General features: G+C 39.4%; 1 protein-coding gene and 1 long non-coding RNA gene across 10 annotated transcripts in view; one reads left to right on the top strand and one right to left on the bottom strand.

The window, feature by feature from the left end:
• The window catches only part of PRKG1 (protein kinase cGMP-dependent 1), a 1,198,597-nt gene that overhangs the window by 93,627 nt on the left and 1,089,695 nt on the right, over positions 1-15,275 (bottom strand). The window lies entirely within an intron of this gene.
• LOC144299337 (uncharacterized) lies at positions 3,295-9,553 on the top strand. 3 transcript variants are annotated; one of them, XR_013366039.1, is made up of 5 exons: positions 3,295-3,398; positions 4,347-5,130; positions 7,190-7,334; positions 8,352-8,545; positions 9,015-9,553. It is a non-coding gene; the product is annotated as an uncharacterized LOC144299337 (long non-coding RNA). The 3 variants fall into 3 exon arrangements; XR_013366038.1 differs by lacking the exon at positions 4,347-5,130; XR_013366040.1 differs by lacking the exon at positions 4,347-5,130 and having other exon boundaries at positions 7,185-7,334.

Here is a 15,275-nt window from a genome sequence, read left to right as displayed (position 1 = left end):
GGTTTTTTTTTTTAGTTTTTTCTTTTTGGGGGAAAAAAAAAAACAATAGCCAACAAAGCAAAATAAAATAAAAGCCAACTGAAGGAGAATCTTTCCAAATTGTCCTCTAGTATTTTAATTTACACCCCTCTGGAAAGGGGTGTAAATCTTTCCAGAGGAAAGACTCTGGGGTTCTGGATTAAATTTACAGGAGCTGTTTCCTAGCGGTTGGTGAAATACAAGCAACATTCCTGATCTCTGAACTGAAGAATTACATTTTGGTCACGAACTACACTGAGCCTCAGACATCTTTACACTGCGGATCAGGTGTGCTTGTTTGCTTGGGCCTCGGGGGAGGTAACCTAACTCCTCTGTCCTTCACTTTCCTCATTCATAAAATGGGAATTATATTAAATGTCTTCCTAACCACTTTCTACGGAGTGTGGCACAAGCAAGCCCCTCCCTCTGCTAGTACCACTGAGTTACAATTAGTAGGATCTAAAATGAACACGGACTTTGAGGTGCAGCTTTGCTAAAGCTACAGAAGGAAATGCTATGGGCACTTTCTATTATTTAATGACTGTCTGTTCCATAATTAGCACAGAAATGGAGTGGATTTATCCAATATGCCACTGCCATAAAAACAACATAGTTCAAGAGGTTGCGATATATTGACTCAGGGACACAATGTTTTGAAAATCCTTTCCCAAGCATTCTGTTCGTCTTACTATCTCCTGCTTCTCATGGAGCCCCTCAAACTCCCAGTATTTCCAGCCCTGTTTCTTTTTTTTTTTATTTAAGATTTTATTTATTTATTCATGAGACAGAGAGAGAAGCAGAGACACAGGCAGAGGGAGAAACAGGCTCTCTGCAGGGAGCCCCATGCAGGACTCGATCTCAGGACCCTGGGGTCACGACCTGAGCACAGGCAGATGCTCAACCACTGAGCCACCCAGGCGTCCCTCCTGTTTCTGTGGCAGGACCTTTGTGAGCTCACAGCCGACCCTCTAGCTAACACCCCAGAGTCTCTTTGGGAAACTCCCAAGCTGCCTGCTTTCATCAAACCAAAATGAGTATCTTTCCTTGTTGGAAAATGTCTGGGTTTCTGATGGCAACCGTGCAAGCTGGGGAGCTTGCTTTTCTAATTTCTGTTTTAATTAATTTTCTCTCCACTTCACTCCACGTTGCATGTTCTTTTCCTCTCAAATGTTTGGAACGCCTCCTTGGGAATAGCACCTACGTTCTTGAAACACAGATTTGTTGAATGCATTCTTTAGGTAATTGAGATGTTAACAGAGACAAGACCTGACTATGATCCTTTTTGCTGCATGTTTAATCAACCGTTACACATATCACTAATTGAGATAAATTTTCATTTTCTTTCATTTTTCACTTGAACCAGGAAAATAATGGGGGTATATATATATATATATATATATTCCCCCCCCCCCCCCGGAGATGCCCAACGCCTCTGTATGAACATATTATACTGTTAACAAATATTTGAGTAACTGTCCATTTTTAATTTAGATGATTCCATTGTGGTTATGTATCTAATTCAAAAACATAATTAAAATAAAAAAATTGATAGTCATTCATGTCCTCTGCAATTAAAATCAGCAAGAGGTATTTCTCTTAAGAGATCTTAAATCTTAAGTGATCACTTAAATAAAGTAAAATCTAAAAATCAAAACATCTTAAATCTTAAGTGATCACTAAAATAAAGTAAAATCTAAAAATCAAAACACTGTAGCTCAATTTCAAAAGGTGGTAAATAAAAAGGCTGGGCTTTTATTTTATTTTATTTCATTCTATTTTATTTTATTTTATTTTATTTTATTTATTTTATTTTATTCTATTCTATTTTATGTATTCTATTTTATTCTATTTTATTTTGTTTTATTTTATTATGGCTGGGCTTTTAAAAACACACTTGTATGTGAGAATCTTCCAGTAACAGAATTAGATGCAGCACACATTGACCAAGTGCTGCTACATCTACAGAGTTGAAAATCAGCAGAAGAACAGGAAGTTCAGATTGCCTTAGACCCTCAGCCGATTCCAATTCTGTGACTTTGGGGGACAAAACCTAACTCACCAGCCAAATTATTAAGGCCAGTATCACCAAGATACGGTGTTTTATGTCCATTCTGTGTTGCACAGCGTTCTGATTAGTAAATACACGAGTAGGTGGCTGTGCTAAAAAGCAATGACTTCATTTTGGTGCTAGGTGCCTTTGGAGGAAAGAAACCCAAAAGCCTGTGAACAGAGCTCAGCCGATGAGAAAACAAGTAAGAGGCACTAACCACCATTCCACGGTGCACTCACCTCCCCTTTCTTGTCATCGACCTGAGAGTTGTGTCAAAAATATCAGCTCACCAAATGATGTGATCTATTTCTCTGTCATTGCAAAACCATCTACACGTTCATTTCGGCAAAACGTCTCTGACAGCTTTACCTTCAGCTTAAACTGGTCCTTTCCCTAAGTTCCCCCTTGAGGTAGAAGAGACCGGCGAGGAATCATCCCAAGTGTCACTGTAAGGAAGGTCCCCTTAATTATGTCACACTAATCAACTCAGAGAGCAAGAGGTCCTGTTTTATCCACCTTGATGCATGTGGCTGATGGTTTGGGATAGGAAATCCCCTCGTATTTTATTTTAAAAATGAAAATATCATTACCCATAGTTTTTGTTGCTGTTATTTTTTTTTTTAAACTGTGGTTTAACGCTGTCAGTTCGTAAACTGTTACAGAGGAAAAAAAGATTATTTTGTGGGGAGCACCTGGGTGGCTCAGATGGTTAAGCATCTCCCTTCAGCTCAGGTCATGATCTCAGGGTCCTGGGATTGAGACCCAGGTCAGGCTCCCTGCTCAGTGGGGAGTTTGCTTCTCCTCCTCCCTCTGCCTGCTGCTCCCCTACTCCTGCTCGCTCGCTTGCTCGCTCAAATAAATAAATAAATAAAATATTTTTTAAAAAAAGATTATTTTTTTCAAATTCCTTACCACGGATGACTTAACTGCTACTTGCTTTCGATTTTTTCTATATTGAATGCTGTTAATTAAATGCTGTTTCAATATTTAGCTCCTCACTGTTAAAGGCAGAGACACAAATCACACAAATGGAAACTTGACGGAGCCAACATTAGTCCTGTTATTTTTTTTCTTACCCACTATGTATTTCATTTTCTCTTTACTACTTAAATGGCTCAAATATTAATTCCTTGGTGCTTGTTAAGTACAACCTTAAGTATTTAATCCAGTGATCATTTTATCTTCGGTTAACAGTCATCATTCCCTTCTATTGTCATAACCGTCAGGTTTCCATGGAAACTGTGGACCAAGAATGGATGGTAAAACACCTCCTTTTTCCATCTACTTTGACAGTGTTATTTTTCATTAGGAGCCTCAATTATTCAGACGGGTAAGAATGTAGAGAGTGTTTCATAAATGATATAGAATAATGGTGGATCTTAACTAAATAAGAAATTATGTTTCTAGCGAAAAGAACTGAACTCTTTCTATTGAGAACTAGTTATCCGGTGGAGAGATTTGGGGGAGTTTTTGTTTCCTTCTTTATATTTCATTGTCCTACTTGCATTGTGTGTTACCATGGAAGGTAAAACACAAATTATCTTGGCAAAAACTAGTTCTTTGTTACACTCTTGATAAAATACAGTTTAATCTCTAGTAAATATCACTGAATGATACAGCTAAGTTTTAGAGAAACATCTACAATAGAAAAAGAATTCTTCAATTCACATCAGAGGATTTGACAAGTCAGTCTTATAAAAGCTCTCTGGAGCTCTGTCCAGAATATTGATTACTTCCTACATTTTGCCCTAAAATGTTATAAATTAAAAAGAAGCAATCAATTTCACTTCAATACAAGCTAATTATATCTGACTCTCTGAAGGGATCTGACGAAACTGGTTATAATGCTTCCTTCCAGCAAGGAAGGTTTACGTTTTGCTCTGTCTTAAATTATATTATTAAGGGGGACCCGGGTGGCTCCGTGTTTGAGCATCTGCTTTCGGCTCAGGGAGTGACCTGGGGTCCTGGACTGAATCCCACATCAGACTCCCCATAGGGAGCCTCCTCCTCCCTTTGCCTATGTCTCTCTGCCTCTGTCTCTGTGTGTCTCATGAATAAATAGATTAAACCTTTAAATAAATAAATTACATGATTTTTTAAAAAATCAAAGTCTTAATTATTTGAAGACAAAGGCACACAGTTCCCTGAAATAAAGATCCTAGTCAATAAAAAGTTGGGGAATTAAAAGATGCTTTAAATGGTTGAATAAAATGTTAGAATTTGCATGTGGTTTTTTCACGGAGAAAACAGACACCACTTCTCTTTGCTTTTCCCACAGTAGAAATCAGGACAGTTTCTAAAGTGGCATATTTTCCTTAGTATCTCCTCTGCGAAAGGAGAATTGAAGAAACTCAGACCAGGGCAGTCCGGGGTCCTGGAGAAGTTGGTCGCAGTCACTGATAACTGTTGGCGCTTCCTCTCCATGAGGAATTATAAAAGGAGGGACCCCGAAGGTCATTCCAGTGGCACCAAAATGAAGCTCTTGGCAAAGCCTGAAGTCAGCGGAGGGCACGGCAAAGCCCTTGCCTCAACCATCTGTCTGCTGGGAAAGTTGCTTGGGTTGAAATAAAGAATAAAACGCTATGGCATACCATGTTTTCTAAAACTCAGAGACCGGGCCTCAGTCTCCTTAAAACCCAAGGCAAGAGATGAATTTCTTTTCAAGACCTGCACTGAGATGATGCGTCAGATGCTTAACCGCCTGAGCCACCCAGGCGCCCTAGAAAGGAATTTCTAATGCAAACAAAGTCTGACATCTAAAGGAATACACAATTTTTTTAAAGTTTTATTTGTATAAATAGATGAGGATCTTGGAAACCACCAGCTCTGTGGAGGTTATGCTATGTGGGAAATTTGGGGGTTTAATTGATATCACAAGCTAAATTCTCATCCTTGACTGCTTCTTAAAATAATAAAAAGTCCCTTTGAAGTATGAATCTAGGTGGGAAATCAGAAGACCTGAAAAGTCTGATGTGAAAGTCACGTGTGAGGAATCCTAACCTCGTTCCTAATATGCTGCTTAGAATACGGCACGGATGGTACGAGATCACACGGAGCATATGGTGAGTTACAGGATATACTTATTTCAAAAAGTCATTCCCTTGCTTTTTTACTACAAAAAAGGCCTCGAAGCAGAGAGACCCAGTAGCAGTGACCATGCTTAGTGCCACTTTTGACTAAAAGGAACCAGGGTTCCTCAAGAAATGGCAGATTTCAGGTCCACCATTTCTCAAGGGGACAAAAGAAACCAAGGAACCTGGGACACCTGGTTCAGAAAGCAAGAGAGCCGTTGGCCACTAAAGGAAGAGCCAACCTAACACACTGAATGTACAAACACCCATGAATTCATAATGATAGCAAAAAAAAAAAAAAAAAAAGAGCCAAAACTAAAATTTAAAAAAGAAGCACCTCATTTGCCACTAAGAGGTAATTAAGGCATCAATTACTCAGGAAACTGGTAATTAATGGGGAAGGATAAAAAGCATTCATCCTGCCTGTCTTAAATGAATAGCACGGGGGTCAGGAGTCTATTAGATTCTTAGCTGGTGATGGGGAGTGTTTTTAGAAAATCCCAGTTAGCAGATATGGAAAGAATGATGGAAATGGATAATGATGGCGGTAAAGCCTAATGAGCTAATTGACTCAGGCAGTGACCTGCATTGCTATTAAAACGTCTAACAGAAGGTTGATGGAAACTTGACAATGTAGGAATACTCCCAGAGCAATGATCCAGCTTCAAGTGGCGGAAAATAGAACAACCAGACACAGTTTGCCTTCTGCTACGATGCGATACCGAAGTACACTGGCGTCCTGGGGAGCTTTCTTGCCATGAAAAACTGAATGTGAATTTAATTAATCCTTTAGGCTTGAGGATCCTCTATGAAAAATATAGATAGGATAGAGACAGACGAGGAGGATGACACCACTTAGAGACAGTAAGACAAATCTGAAATGGGGACCCATTCCAGGACAGCGGGCTGGTTTCCGCAACACCCCACCAGAGCGATTGGGATGCTCTTCTAGATGAATGGAGAGAGAACCCAACACAATGTACGAGATTTGTTTTGACCTCAAGTCAAGCCAATCAACCATAAAAAGAGAGAGATCAGAGAAAACGGAGGATTGAATGACAACAATACTCTTTGTCAGGAGCAGCAATGACCCTGTAGTTATGAAACCTGTAACTACTCTTCCAAGATACATACGACGGGGGGTCCTTACAGGGAATGATAAGGTGTTAATGATGTGTTCCAAAGAGCTCAGTAAATAATAAAAATCTGTAACAGGAATTAGATGAAATGCCTGTGGTGCAAAGTTGTTAACTTGAGTCCGGGCGATGTTTATTAGGGGACAGGTTCATTATATGACCTTCTCTGATAGAAATAACAGTAATAATACGTTCCAAATATTTATCTCATGCACATAGGCATGTGACATGGTTAGGGTTCTGGAAGTTCACACCTGGGCTTTGGCAGCAGGTAGCTGGGGGCCAGTGTGAATCCCCGTGCTCATCATTTACAAGCTGAGAGGCCCTGGGATTAATCCTTCCAGACCTCGGTTTCCTTATCTGTAAAAATTAAAGAAAATAAGAATATTCGCCTCATAGAATTATTGTTTGGATTAAATGAGGTAATCAATATGAAGCCCGGCACAGGATAAGTGGCCAACAAATGCTAGCCATTTTTGTCATTAATATCAGTGTGATGATAATTCTTAAAAACTTAAGTAGAACGGGATTATATTTACACAGCATTTTCATATTTAAGTGCTTTCAGATGTATGTAATAATATATTCTGTTTCAATAGAATACACTTACATTTTTCAGATTCTCTGGGATTTGGGTTGTTTTGATCACTTGGGCATTTTCATTAACTGGTATTTTCTTTGCAAAAGTTACATGGATAAATCATTAATGTTCAACGAAATAGAATGAAGCACTGAATGTGAACGAGGCTTTGTTTTACAGTTTGGCAATGTCTGGCCCTCACTATCATTAGTATCCAGCATAGCAAAACTAATTTGACTATTTGAACTTTCTCGTTGCTGAGATTTTTCATAAGTAGGGGCTTATCCTCTATTTTATAGCAAATATTTACTGTCTATGTCTTTAATAAGTACAGATAAACCCACACTGATAAGCATCTGCAGTGATTGCAGGGTTATTAAAGCTTTCAAGTTCTGAAGAGCGAGCCTAAGAATATAAATGAGAACCCTCATTATGAAGGAGGCAGCTCTACAAAGCTGACAGCAGTCTCCCAACGCAAGGTAAGTTTATCTTTAGTTTTTGTTGCACCTGTAAACTTGGAATCCACATATTACAACCTGATCAAGGTCACTCTGGAAAGACAGTGAAGGCTGGTGTTCAACCAATCAGGTGACTGGCAAATGGAGGTAGGTCCAAAAGCAATGAGTGAAACACTTATGTCACCTGGCCCCGGGGTTGGTAAATTGAACACCAATAAAAAATAAATTTATTTTATTTATTTTTTTTTTAAAGGAATGGCAGCTCCTATTCTTTTTATTTATTTATGATAGTCACACAGAGAGAGAGAGAGAGGCAGAGACATAGGCAGAGGGAGAAGCAGGCTCCATGCACCGGGAACCCGACGTGGGATTCGATCCCGAGTCTCCAGGATCGCGCCCTGGGCCAAAGGCAGGTGCTAAACCACTGCGCCACCCAGGGTTCCCAAAAAATAAATTTATTAAAAAAATTAAAAAAAAATGCCCATGCAAAAAAAATATAAAATAAAATGCCCATGCACCTTAAAAAAAAAAAAACCCACCCCTTCCGTGAGTCTAGGAGCTAGACTCACGGCTGTTTGGCTCCTTGAAGTATGTGGGGAATAGTCGTCATGTCAGTGGGTGCCAGGAGGACCACACAGCACTGTGTTGGCAGGACAGGGGTGGCTGGGTGGGGGCAGGATCAGGGAGGCTGCTAAGTATAGAGGAAGCTTTAAACTGCATTTTATCAAAACTTCTTTGACAAACACATCTTCTAACGCTGCAGATGACAAAATCCATAGATATTTGCAAACAAATCTACATGAGCTAAATCCTCCGTTGGCTCACATCCCCATAATTGTCCTTTGCTTAGGAGGCTGTTTTGAAAAAAAAATATAGATAAAATCCTTAGACTGACAGAGATGCTCTTTCCAAATGCTTGTCTCACATCCCTATCTCCCCTGTTATTAACACCACAAGTGCAATTGTTGCATTCATTAGATTTTCAATTTCTCAACAGGAGAGGGAACCTATCCTTTCTTTTGTATTCTCTTTGTCTAGTTATACGCTTGGTATATTTGAACCGAAAAATGTCGACTTCGTTCTCCGCAATAATGATGTGCTGTCCCTTGAATATGGAAGTGACATTACAAGCTCATCTCTAATTGACACATGATCTGCATATGGGAAGCTGTGTGCCCTGGCCCTCTCTCTTTCTTGTCTCCTCCTTGGAGCCCACTGCAAACATTTTCAAGGTACCCAACTGATCAAGGAGGTGGTAGCCATAAGATAAATCTAAGTATTCAATGCCCACAAGAGAAACCACCTGTTTTTCAAAAGTAAACTGAAATTTTAGTTACTAGTACAACGGAATTGAGGGGTGGAGAGGGGCTTATATTGATCTAAGTTTCCAAATTTTTTTGAGTACAGTTACATTGAGAAATATATTGTCAAACTTATCCTTTATACCCATTATATATATGGGAAAATATATCCTATATATTACATGTATAGATGAACATAATGGGAAAAAAATCAATACAACTATGTATATGGAATAATAAAAGCTGGTCATGATTAGCGACATGAACTTCAATATTCCTTAGGGGTTTCTTAACCCATAGTTTGAAAAAACACTCTAGAGGTTTATTCTTTTATAACAATCCAGGAGACTCCTATTTTATTATTCACCTCTGGATTTTTTTTTTTTTTTAACTATCCCAGATCATCTGTATTCCTAGCCCTTGCATACCTTCTTCTCTGACACAGAAATCCCAACATCCTCTGCATTTCAAACATCCGCTTTCTGCCTAAGGATGCACAGATGACAACACCTCAAGGATTGACATGGCCGATTCTAATTGATTCTGGTTCTTTCCTCAATCAACAGGGAGCTAGACTCACGGCTGTTTGGCTCCTTGAAGTATGTGCGGAATAGTCGTCATGTCAATGGGTGCCAGGAGGACCACACAGCACTGTGTTGGCAGGATCTATTGTTTGTGATTACCACAAAAGTGGAATTTAAAGAATGTCATTGCCCTTCATTTCTAAATGTTAATGAAACCATGTCGACAGAACTTGTAAAAATGCAGCTGCTTGGAGAGGCCGTCATATTTGTGACTTCTGGTCCTCAAAACCACCCCCTTTGTTGCCTCTGAGACATTCATCCTCTTTTGTAGGATATTGAATTTAACAATATACACTCGTGTCAGATTACCAATGTAATACCAGTCTTCTATTATAGATGTTTGTTGTACCTAAAACCTGTTTTTGTGTTTTCCATCTTAATGCAATGCCATGTTTAACTATTATAACCCAAGGGTTTGTATGAATAGAAAGAACACTGTATTGTACACAAAGTAATTACATTTGAGACTACTATAGTGGCTTAGAATCTAATGTGAAAAATGTCAGTCAACAATGTATAGAACAAACAGGCAGTGCTTTCCAGCTTGTAAAAACCCAGTAACTCTAACATCTTAAAACAAAAAAAAGTCTAGCACCTTACAACAGTAACAACAAAGCATCTAATAACAAAGTTTTAGCATCCTGGTGAGCCAGATTTTCTTGGTGAATTAATTGTCCCATAATGCTTAAAATTCTGCTCTTTGATGGAGAATATTTTTTTTTTTTTAAATCTTGAGTATTGGGGAGAAACCTAGGAATCGTAACTGAATGTGGATTAATTATTTTGCGTAATTCGGTTGTATTCTAAGCACTTGAGTTAATCACAGTTTTGCAAACCATGCTTTTCTGGAGCAAAAGTCTTGTCTGATGGCAACTGTGATACTTTTTTTTTGTTGTTGTTGTTCCTAAATTTTTCTCCCGGAAGTGAAACTATAGGGAAGTAAGGCTCATTTTCAACATTTGATTAAGGTCTGTACTGATATGAATATCATTTCAGTGCCCCTCCCAATAATTTTGTATTTATTTGCCTCCTACTTATATCAATGATTCTTAATCAGGGGCAATTTTGTCCTTTTCTCTTTCCCTCCCAGCAAATATCTGGCAATTTCTAAAGACATTTTTGATTTTCATGACTTGAGGGGTGGGTGGAGGATATGCTATTGGTTTCTAGTGGTGTGATGTAATGGGATATTATATATTTGGTGTTTGTCCTTGGTGCTTGATACAGAGCCCCTAAGGCCCTAGGACTCTCTAGAATGGGAACTGGGTCTTTGGCATGCCAATGAGATGATGATGGTGGCTGTGGCTCCTGGATGGCTTCAGGGTGGTGGCTGGCCAAGAAAGAGCAGCCCAGATGAGAGTGTCAAAACCTTCAGCCCTTCCCACCCCTGCAACTGGAGAGGGCTAAGGGCCTACAGCTTGACTTCCATCATCAGTGGCCAATGATCTGATCAATTCTGCCCACATAATGAAGTCTCCATTAAAGCTCCTAAACAGTCGGATGAGGAGAGCTCTGGGGTTGGTAAATACACCAATATGCTGGGAGGGTGATGTATTCAGAGAGGGCGTGGAAGTTCTGTGCCCACCTGCCCATGCCAGCCTTCAATTTGGCTGTTCCTAAGTTGTATCCATTGTAATAAACTGGTAATGGTAGCTAAACTGTTTTCCCAAGTTTTATGAACCATTCTAGAAAATTATAGAAGTTGAAGAAGAGGTCATGGGAACCCGTGAATTTTTATCCGTTGGTCAGAACATAGGTGATAATGTCGGGGACTGAGTGGTGTCTGGAGTGGAGGAAATCTTGTGGGACCAAGCACATCACCTGTGGGGTATGTGCTGACTCCTGGTCATGAGTGTCAGAACTGACTGGAACTGTGGGACGTTCAGTCAGAATCCGGAGAGAGAGCTGGTTGTTGGTGTGGAAAAATCCCACTCATCTGGCATCGGAAAGGTGGAGAGTAAAGAGCTCAGAAGTGGGGAGAGACCAGGGATGCTGCTAAGCATCCTCTGATGCACAAGGCAGCCACCACAACCAAGGATTATCCAGCCCCAAATGTCAGTAGTGCTGACACTGAAAAACTCTTGTTTATATGCATAGTTGCGTGATATTTCCAAGATTTACAAAAATAGCAAAAGGCTGAGTCTCACAAAACAAGCTTATGAACAAGCTGATTTAGGTATAATGCTTATGAAACTATTAAAATTTCAAGGTGGTGACTACAGTTGAAGACTGACATATCTAGGAGGAAATTCTGAATATCTAAATTAAATAATGTAGCATGACAGTGGACAATAATGGGCCAATTCTTCAGTACTCTACTAAGCAAAGCATCAGAAATTATTTCTGAAATCATAGATTGAACCATATGAGATTGCTATTTCAATAGGCTAAAAATGGTCAACTATTGGCAGTTTCAAATGGTCTAAACTAGTAAAATTAATTTCTTATTAACCATTAATTCTTATTAACTATCAATTTCTCATTATTTAATTTTTATTTATTTGTAGAACATCATTAAAAAAGGAAAACACTGACAAAATATGGTATTAAAGATGCATTTAAGTAATAATGTAAATAAAAGAAATTGGGTAAGGCAGATAGTGTGCCTTCCTTTTAGTCAGAGTAAGGAATAAGATGTTTTAGTTTTTGAACAACATCTATTTAGTTGTTTGGAACATGTTGAGCTTTTTAGAAGAAGAAATATTCTTATTGGACTTCTATGGTTTCTTAGTGTGGCTCATGAATGCAATCAACAGTAGAAAATATGAGCTAGGAAAAACATACCCTGTATAATGCAATTACTGTATCTTTGGGTTTTTTTAAAAAATGAGCTCTGGGAATCACATTTTGTTAAGTGATGAACCATTTCACTTATGCTCCTGATTCCTTGCACTCCCTACTCGCTCCCGGTGGACACTGGCATGTGAAGCTGTTGTTCTGATCACGTGTTTCGGTATGGAAGGGAATATTAATCAATATGTATGTCAACAGCCCTCCAAAGGTAGGGGCTTGTCTACTCTCCTCATTCATGTCCAAAACTCAAAAAAGCACTGTCTATATTTAGTCTGTTGATAAAGTTTATCACTTTAATGGCCTTTTCTGTCTCAAGACAACTTTTTGAAAAAAAAAAAAAAAAAAAAAGGAAAGAAAATTTTGGAGCCCAATTGGAAAGAAGAGTTGTTATATTGACTAAAGAATATTCTTCATCATTAAGGCAACTAATATAATAAAGAGAGTCCCATCCAGAGGAGTGTGCAAAATTAATCCACTGAATAGTATGGTGCAAGGGATCTTGATTTGGGAGGACAGATCCTTGAACAAGATTGTCTTCAGTAAAATGGATGTATAGTAAATTGTGACATTTTGATGAGCCAATTTGACCACCATAATAAGCACACAGCACTTTAGAAACATCAGTATTAGTTAAAAAAAAAAAAATCCTTGGGAAAACTAATGAGGAGTTACTTATACACCCAATGAGTCATACTTCCAAGTCCTTAAGCTGAAAAGTGGCCTTAAATTCTTCATTTTAGGGACCTGCTTTATCCCTTTTTCAAGGATCCTAGGATCATTATTATTCAATATGTTTAATCAGTAATCTATCTAAGTTGTCTAAAATATTTGCACAGTTTCTGAATATTAGAGTGACAGCTTTTGTCTCATACCCCAACATATCTGACATAGAAGAGCATAAGCTGGTTGCCTGAAGTAATTAATACAGTTCACAGAATTGACTAATATTTGCAATTTATGCATCGGGGGAAAATAGTGTGATACGCACAAATGGCTGTGAGCAGCAGTCATACTTCACTTCCACGATGTCTCATCTTCCTCAAATAACAATTTAGAAACATAAATTAACATAGTGTGTTGTGTTCATTGCATTAAAACAATTGACATTGCCATTTTAATTCATTATTTAAAAATCATTTCTTTCTACAGGGATTCATGGGGGAAGTATTGGTATAACATTTCCAGTTTCCAAGGTACTCTGTAATTTTCAAATGGCATTTTATTGAAAGATAGCCTGGCTTATTATCATATCTAAATGTCATATTGGCAAGAGAAAATTGTATGTATAATGATGAAAATGAAAACCACTGTTTCTAAAAGCTAATTTATTTAACTACTATGAGTGATCAGAATCCACTTCAAGCAAAACTGCATCAATTTTAATTTAAATATTTGGACTAGAGTAAGCACTTAACAGCAATATTTTCAGAGTCGAAGGGGAGAGAAATGTAGCTTAGTGACTTCTATTAAAATACAGACCCACAAGTTATTCCATAACCTTTAGGAGTCGGTCTTCTGATGCCCACCACAAAGATGTCTTCATTATAAGTTTAGAACACAGCACACATGGAAATAGTGTTTATGTAATAGGAAGTTGCACGTCTAAAGGTATGGCTTGTTAACTTCCACATTCTAAGCATCTACACTAGAAAGGACTTGAGATGATTGTTTTTACAGATTAGAAAAAAAGCCGGTCCAGGGATGCTAGTGCGAGGCGCTAGACCTTGGGTTCAAGGTTACACGGAGAAGCTGGCGCGGGCCATGCTGTGACTAAGACCCACACCTCCCCAATCCATACCCTCTTGGTATGTGCACACGGCCTCACCAGAGGGACCTCTATTGACACTATCAGCCTTGATCTCCCTAGGTTCAAAAGTTTTCATTCAACAGATGACTGGATAAAGAAGATGTGGTACATGGGCAGCCCGGGTGGCTCAGCGGTTTAGCGCTGCCTCCGGCCCAGGGCGTGATCCTGGAGACCCAGGACGACCTCCCTGTATGGAGCCTGCTTCTCCCTCTGCCTGTGTCTCTGCCTCTCTCTCTCTGTGTCTCTCATGAATAAATAAAATCTTAAAAAAAAAAATAAGATGTGGTATATACAGAATGGAATATTACTCAGTCGTCAGAAAGGATGAATATCCACCATTTGCTTCAACATGGGTAGGACTGGAGGGCATTATGCTGAGTGAAGTAAGGCAATCGGAGAAAGACGATCATCATATGGTTTCACTCTTATATGGAATATATGAAACAGTGAAAGGAATTATAAGGGAAAGGAGGGGAACTGAGTGGGGAAAAATTAGAGAGGGAGACAAACCATGAGGGACTCCTAACTCTGGGAAACAAACCAAGGGTTGCAGAAGAGGAGGTGGGCAGGGGGATGGGGTAACTAGGTGATGGGCGCTGAAGAGGCCACTTGATGGGATGAGCACTGGGTGTTACACCTTAGGTTGGCAGATTGAAGTCAAATTTTAAAAATGTAAAAACAAACAAACAAACCAAAAAACTAAAGGTTTTCTCCTGAGAATGGCTCAACTTCACATGCAAGGCCGCATTAGCATTATGCCATATGCTGTCTTCACAACAGGGAGAGAGACTGCCTGCATTGCAGAGGAAAAGATGTTTCAGTTGAAGATTATTACTTTTCAGCTGCCACTGCTGAGAACACAAGGGCTATCCAAGGCATGACTATATCCTGCTTTTTTAAAAATACCGTATCACCAACAGGCTCTGGGACGTCGGCACATGGAAAAGGCGCACGCACTGGCTTGCTCCCTTTTCTTTCTTGGGCTCTGACAACTCTGACCTCATTGCCACATAGGACCAAATCATCCTCATGATTTACCGGGCTCTTGAACTTCTGAAAGTCATTTCCCACCGTGGTTGTCCAGCACGGTCCTTCCCTTTCAGAACAAGGGAGCAGCCCGGAATCCAATGGTTGGTCGGCATGCACCAAGCAAGTCAGCCGTGCTAGAATTTTCAATTATCTGCAGTCCTCTGCTGTGTCAATTACAAAAGGTCGCGCGCAAGGACATTCTGGGAGTCACCTTTATGAAGTCTTGCTACCCAGGGAGCCTTACAGATAAATGCTGCCGAGGAGAAATTAATAAACGGCCTTTGAGCGTTTCACAATTTTTAATGAAACAAAGAAGAAACAGTCCTACCCAAGGCCACGTCGTTTCATCCTGAAAATCATTGCATAAAAGAGCCACTGCATCGGTATCACCATGGCTTCAACAGACATTGCCTTTGATGCTCTCGAGTGACAACTCGCAGCCAAGGTT

Source organism: Canis aureus, chromosome 27 (genome assembly GCF_053574225.1).
Source record: "Canis aureus isolate CA01 chromosome 27, VMU_Caureus_v.1.0, whole genome shotgun sequence".
Classification (NCBI taxonomy): domain Eukaryota; kingdom Metazoa; phylum Chordata; class Mammalia; order Carnivora; family Canidae; genus Canis; species Canis aureus.
The sequence above is the reverse complement of the archived record's forward strand: the minus strand, read 5'-3'. Positions and strand labels throughout refer to the sequence as shown.